This window comes from Lepisma saccharinum, chromosome 11, assembly GCF_977018435.1.
Source record: "Lepisma saccharinum chromosome 11, izLepSacc3.1, whole genome shotgun sequence".
Lineage (NCBI taxonomy): Eukaryota > Metazoa > Arthropoda > Insecta > Zygentoma > Lepismatidae > Lepisma > Lepisma saccharinum.
The window spans coordinates 34,096,429-34,102,713 of record NC_139239.1 but is presented as its reverse complement, the minus strand read 5'-3'; positions in this window follow the sequence as shown (position 1 = coordinate 34,102,713).

The following is a 6,285-nucleotide window of genomic DNA, read 5'->3' as shown; positions in this document are numbered from 1 at the left end:
CTAGCCCCCGTTTCCCCTATCAGAATAAACTGGGACATTATGTAATTACGTTCCAGTGTTGCCACTTGGGAAATTTAACCCTAAATTTTTAAAGAACACAAGATTATTTTTGTTCTTGCTTCTTTCCCATTGTTACACAGAAGGTTGTTCGCTTTATATCCGACCATGTTTGACGGGTACTCACCTTAAGAGATACCGCGCCGCCACCACCGATCATGTTCTATTGGACTCCCAGCATTGTGGACTCTCGCCCGGCATCGCTAGTGTTGCTCACGGGACGGGACATGTCCCGTCTCGTCTCGTGTCTCGTCTCGTTTTCGAGACGAGACACGAGACGGGACAAGCCTTTTAAAATTCGAGACGGGACGAGACGGAATGCCTTTCTCGTCTTGTTTTCGAGACGAGACACGAGACGGGACTTTTGAAAAGTCTCGTCTCGTCTCGAATGTCTCGATAAAATTAAAGCAAAATATTTAATCAGTTGCAAATACTTGTTTGCTTGGAATAAAGTATTTCAATTAGAAACGTTGATAAACGTGTATTAAGTCAAAAGAGAGGAATGATTGAATACTTAAACTTATTTTCAATACTCTTTCGAAACATAGCATTACTCCCCATTTTTGTTTTTCAATTTATTCCAGGTTAATAACTTTATGTAACGATAGTACTCCAGATACTAATACAATTCTGAATAACATCAAGTAAAAGGGCAGGTAGAGAAGGTGGAAGGAGGGGCCAAAAGATCGTGGAGTGTCTGCGTCCGAGGTTTATCTTGTAAAAATAGTCTCAGCTCTATAGGTTGGAAAGATAAACGGACCGACGGATAGGGTTTATTATTATTATTTAATTTTTACATCAAAGGGTGTACAGAAGTGAATGTTATTAGGAAGTAGGAAAAACATTGTGGGAAACATGGCAGTACAAATTGATAAGGAGTTGTTGGGAAAGTTATTAAGGAGTCCAAGATATTAGCAAGACTAAGAGAAGGAGATAATTAGGGACAAATAATCTTGCATTATTCCACTCCGAACATCTGAGAGCTAAAGAGGAGGAGAAAATACGGGAAATATGGAAAGAAGTAATTTGGTGATTTTAGTGTTTACAGGGAACCACGACAAGATTTTACCACATGATTATTTGCACGGGTTGCGAAATTATTAGAATGTTATGGAAATTTCGGATATGTCTTTGTTGAGAAAATTCTTGTTCCCTCAGGCATTCTGCAGGTGGTTGGATTCGATTTTTTTACGTCCGTTTGAAGATTATTTCCAATGCATTTTTTATTTATGTATTTCTTATTTAAGGAGAATACTATTCCTTGGATTGTAATAACAAAATACTGAGGCTGATATAGAATAGATTTCAAATGAAGGAAGTGCACTAAGTTCTGTATAATCGTCGTAGAATGAAACTTTGTTCTATGGGGACTCCCCGATGGTACAGTGGTAGCGTCGTCACCTTGTAAGCAAGGAGTTGCCGGGTTCGATACCCGGTGAAGGAACATAATGATTTGAATCCCACTTTAAAGTGTGGGTCCAGTCCCGATTAGCCTTTTTGTGAATTAGATGAAGGAATGTTGTAGCTGTTCTTTTTATTCTGTGAATTTAGCCTTCAAGTTTATGAGCAAAATACATATAGTATCTACTGTCTACATTTTCAATCGTTACTAAACAAATTTCACAAAGTAGTTTTATCAAACTTCAGAGGGAAGCTGACACCAATGTCAGGGTAGCGGGAGCCTGTTTACGGCCAGGGTGTATTCCGAGACTATTTTTCGCCGTTCCCCACTGACAGAGGTTTCGCTTTGAACAATGGACACCGTTGCTTCAGGGGGCAAACCCCAAACATAGGGGCGAGGTTGACCTTCAGTAGCGGGTAAGTGCCATAAATCCAGGCCTAGGAATGAAGGTTGATGCAAGGGAGGGGCAATAAAAATTCTGTAATTTGGTTTGCTTGCTGACAGGAAGTTTTGCAGGAAAAGCTGAAAAGGAAAACGGCAGACTTTGAATGAAAGACGGACAGTGAACACAAGTTATTTGTATTATTCGCCGACACACAAGCTTCCATTTCGAAGGTGAGGCTATCAGCAGCGACGTTATTAGAGGGTTGGAAGCAGTGACGACGCCAGAGGGGCAGGGGGACGCCCCATGTCAGACACTTCGCCCCCCCACCTGGGCCCCCCAACTGAAGTTAATTAAATAGCGAATAATAAGAGAGTTCATTTATAAGAGTATGACGATTTTCACCTTTTCAAAGTGGTGTATTCTGCATGATATCACTTTCCTGCTTATAATACCAACTTGATTAACAAATATTAATTTGCTTCGTCAAAGATTCGAGCGCCGACCTGGGTATAGGTGATTTCTCATTCATTTATGTCCTGTAATAGCCGAGATTAACCTAAGTTTTAACCAGTCTTAAGAACTGGGAAAAAGTGTTGAATGTGGATGATTTTAAAACATCGCGAATATTTTCAGGACCACAAGACATCATCTGTAGTACGGGCAAATTATTCTAATCGTGGTCGTTAGTGACAACGCTAATTATTAAAAGACATTGAAAGTTGATTCAAGATTTGGTTGGTTGGTTGATTTGGCGTTTGAAGTCCACTTTATGCACAGTAAGGCTAATCGGGACTGGACTTATAGTTTAAAGTGCCTCCACTGGGTATCGAACCCAGGACCAAAGGTGATCGGAGAAAACCCGTCACTACATGTCAGTTGTTGTGGATTCATCGCGGTTTCTTACTATTCAGGGACTTGAATTTCGAGATGATGAGTCTGAGGAAACCGTAACAAAGGGAATTTCTTCGATACTCTTGAAGCTAATGAGGGGATATTATTTGTTAATGTATTGAACGTGAACCTTAAAATGCAAATTACACTTAAAATTCGATTCAAAACATATCGCGGCAGGTAAAAGAACGCTTATTAGGATTTGCCACTCTTCAATCATTAGATGCAGGTTCGCTCTTTCTCGAACATATCAAAATCGAAGAACTTCTTCTCACGAACTCCATAGGTGCCTGTAATTGGGTAGCACAGACATACGTTGGAGTGGTGGAGTAAGAGTAAGTATTGTCAGGGTCAGAATATTTCTTGAATTATGAGATAACTGTAACCTTTGTCTGATTTTTTTATCCTGTGATAACATTTCCCTGAAAGGTGAAACACAAATTTTGCCCAAAACTCTTCAGCGTTACGAAGATGGTTGTCCTTAAAATCTTTGAAAAGGCTTGCTCGAAACAGGATGCTGGATGCAAACTGCCTCATTTGGCTGTTCTTGCCATTGAGAAGAAATGTCAAGTCCTGGACGTACCAAAGGTGCGCAATGTGTTCTCCAAAGCACATAGAGCAGAATTCTCCTACAGGAGAATTGCACTTCACTAAGTGCCTCACATTGTTTCTAATACTTAAGAAGATTCATTTCTTCCAATTTTGCAAGAAAATTAAACTCTTAGAAGCATTATTTTCATCATTTATATTATTATCTTATAACTTAAATATTTATATCAGTAGTTTCATCTCATGAAAGACGATGAATTATAAAATTATGAATGTCTTTCAATACTGAAATAGGCCACTAGAGACAACGCAACTTACCAATAAAAAAGAATTAATGTCTTTATTAAAATGAATCATGTGGAGATAAACTCGTAATCAAGAAGTAAATTTAGGCAGTAAACGTCCACTCTAAATAAAAGACACACACAAAACACCATAAATGAATATAATAATAATTATTATAATAATAATAATTATTATTATAATTATTATTATATAAGTATATATATGTGTAGTGTTTTCGGGCGTTTTAATGTGACTGCCCCCTTACAATATTTTGTTGCCAGGCTTCCCCCCAGTCAAATTTCCCTGGCGCCGTCACTGGTTGGAAGTAAATTTATTAGGACGAGGAAAGTAACATTAGCTGTTGACAGTGTTGCACCAAAGGACGTGATATATGCTACTGTTTGTATAAATGATAGGAAATTTAAGCAAAAAATTATAATTGTTGAGACTTGGGAGTTGTTTCCTTCATTTGATCTTAGGAAGAGGTTTTCTGAGACAGAGTGGGATTATTTTACACATACATGGGAAAGGGTGGTTGTTTAAAGATAGAGACGTATTTTGCACATTTTTTAAAAGTTCAGATAAAACGAGAATTTAGCCTTACTGTTATGAAAAGAAATAACGCAGTACGGGGAAATAATAACTTCACATTTTTCGCACCTGGTGGGATGCAACACAAGAGTATTGCAGGAAGTCTATGAACGGGGATGAAGAAGGATATGTGAAATTTGACTTACCTGCGGGTGAATTAGTTTATTCTAATATTCTTAAGGTTGATATTTTTTTTTAAAAAAAATTATTTTTATTTTTTAAGTCCACTTGATTCGCAAATAGGCTAAATCGCGAGCCGACCTACAGTTTAAAGTGCGATCCGATCCACTTTGTGCCTCCATTGAGTATCGACGCGAGGACCCTTCATTACAAGACCTCGACGTTATTACTACGCCATCGGGAAGGCACCCAATTTACACAAATATGTTGATTCCAATAACACGTTATATGCATAATCTGATAATGATGCACTTTGGGTGCATCTAAACATATTTTTTTCAACTATAGCATGTCTAAAAGAATCATTGAAGTTGGGATTTTTATAACTTCAGGAGGCACGGCTCTGTAAACGTGCGATATAAAATTAATGCAGGTTTGCCTTCCATACGTGGTGGTTTTGTCACGTTTCTTCGCTTCGTAAAACATACACTTTTGCAGGAAAGGCTTCTTGCATCCTCCTGGGGCCCTGCTCTAGCTAAACAAAAATATATTTGTTTAGCATAATCGAGGGTTACATATTCCTGCCGAACTTACTAGAAAACATGGATTCTATTGGGATCATACTGCTTTGAATGACAGTATCAATGAAGTTTTATGTATGCTACTACTTATAATAATGAGCATAAAATATTAATCAGGAACTTTATTTTTCGTCAACTGGATGTAACATATTTTTTTGTTATTCAGCAAATATTCAATTCATCACCTTTTTTTACATTAATTTTCTTGCCAGGACAGCTGTTTTTATGCAGATTTTGACGATCTTAACTACACGTAATCTAGATATTAGCTAATATTCGTGCTGTTATATTACTATTCTTCTACCATCTTTGTAACATGTCATGCAATAACAATAATAGAATTGATTAATTTACATATTCAAGTGAATAGACATATGAATTATATTAATGCATTAATTTAAACATTACTTAATTGTTGTCGTTAATGTTATTATTATCATTTTTTCTGAAACACTTGGCTCAGACACCCTCTCCCGACATATATTTCTAGATGCGTGCCTGCCGAAGGATAAATTACAATAGATCAAGCGGTGGTGGTACCGGACTTAGAGGCTAAAGGGAAAACAAAGAAGTATGTGCGTCATAAGCTGGGCATAAGAAACAGCACAATATCACAAAGAAACACTTTTTGAAACTTATGTCATAGAAGATGTTTAACAATATTAAGAACAATAAATGCTTTCTATTTGTAATATACTAAATATTGAAATTTTAAATAGTCTTTTGTGTTCGTACTACACATTTAAAAACTTTTTTGTTGCTCCCCAGCGCCAAGCTTAGAATTTAAAGAAAAAATGTACATTTTCATAGTACACGGAAGTTCGACATTCAGAAAGAAAGAAGGTCTATTGGAAAACATTTCAAGACTTCCAAAAGGTATAGCAGTAATGAAAAAGAGCACTCACTTATACCATGTTTGTTACAACCTGTCCGGCTTCCCGCGGTAGCTGATCGCTGGCTTTTCTAGCATAAATCAAGCGGTGTTGCTGCTGAAGACCGCCTGAACTCCGTGCTGGAGAAAGACAAAGCCAGGCAGCAAATTAAAATACGCAACGTGGCAACAACGTCTACGTAAGCTCCTCTCTTCTGGCTTCCATTCGCTCCTCGCTGCCCAGCAGACGACTTTTTTCTCGTTTCTCATTGGCACCAAAACTGTCGAGCGATGTCCTCTTGATTAACGAACCTTATTTATTCTCACTACGCAATGGGTAAAATATTTGGAGCTTTATCCCACTTTCCGGAAAAATATTTCGTGTTTCTGCTACTTTTGACTTTTGTTGGCATGATATCCCGGATCACTTTTACGAGACGAGACGGGACAAAACGAGACGGGACGAGACGAGACGAGACAGAACCCTTCGAGGCGGGACACGAGACGGGACGAACGAATATTTTCGAGACGAGACACGAGACGAGACAGCATT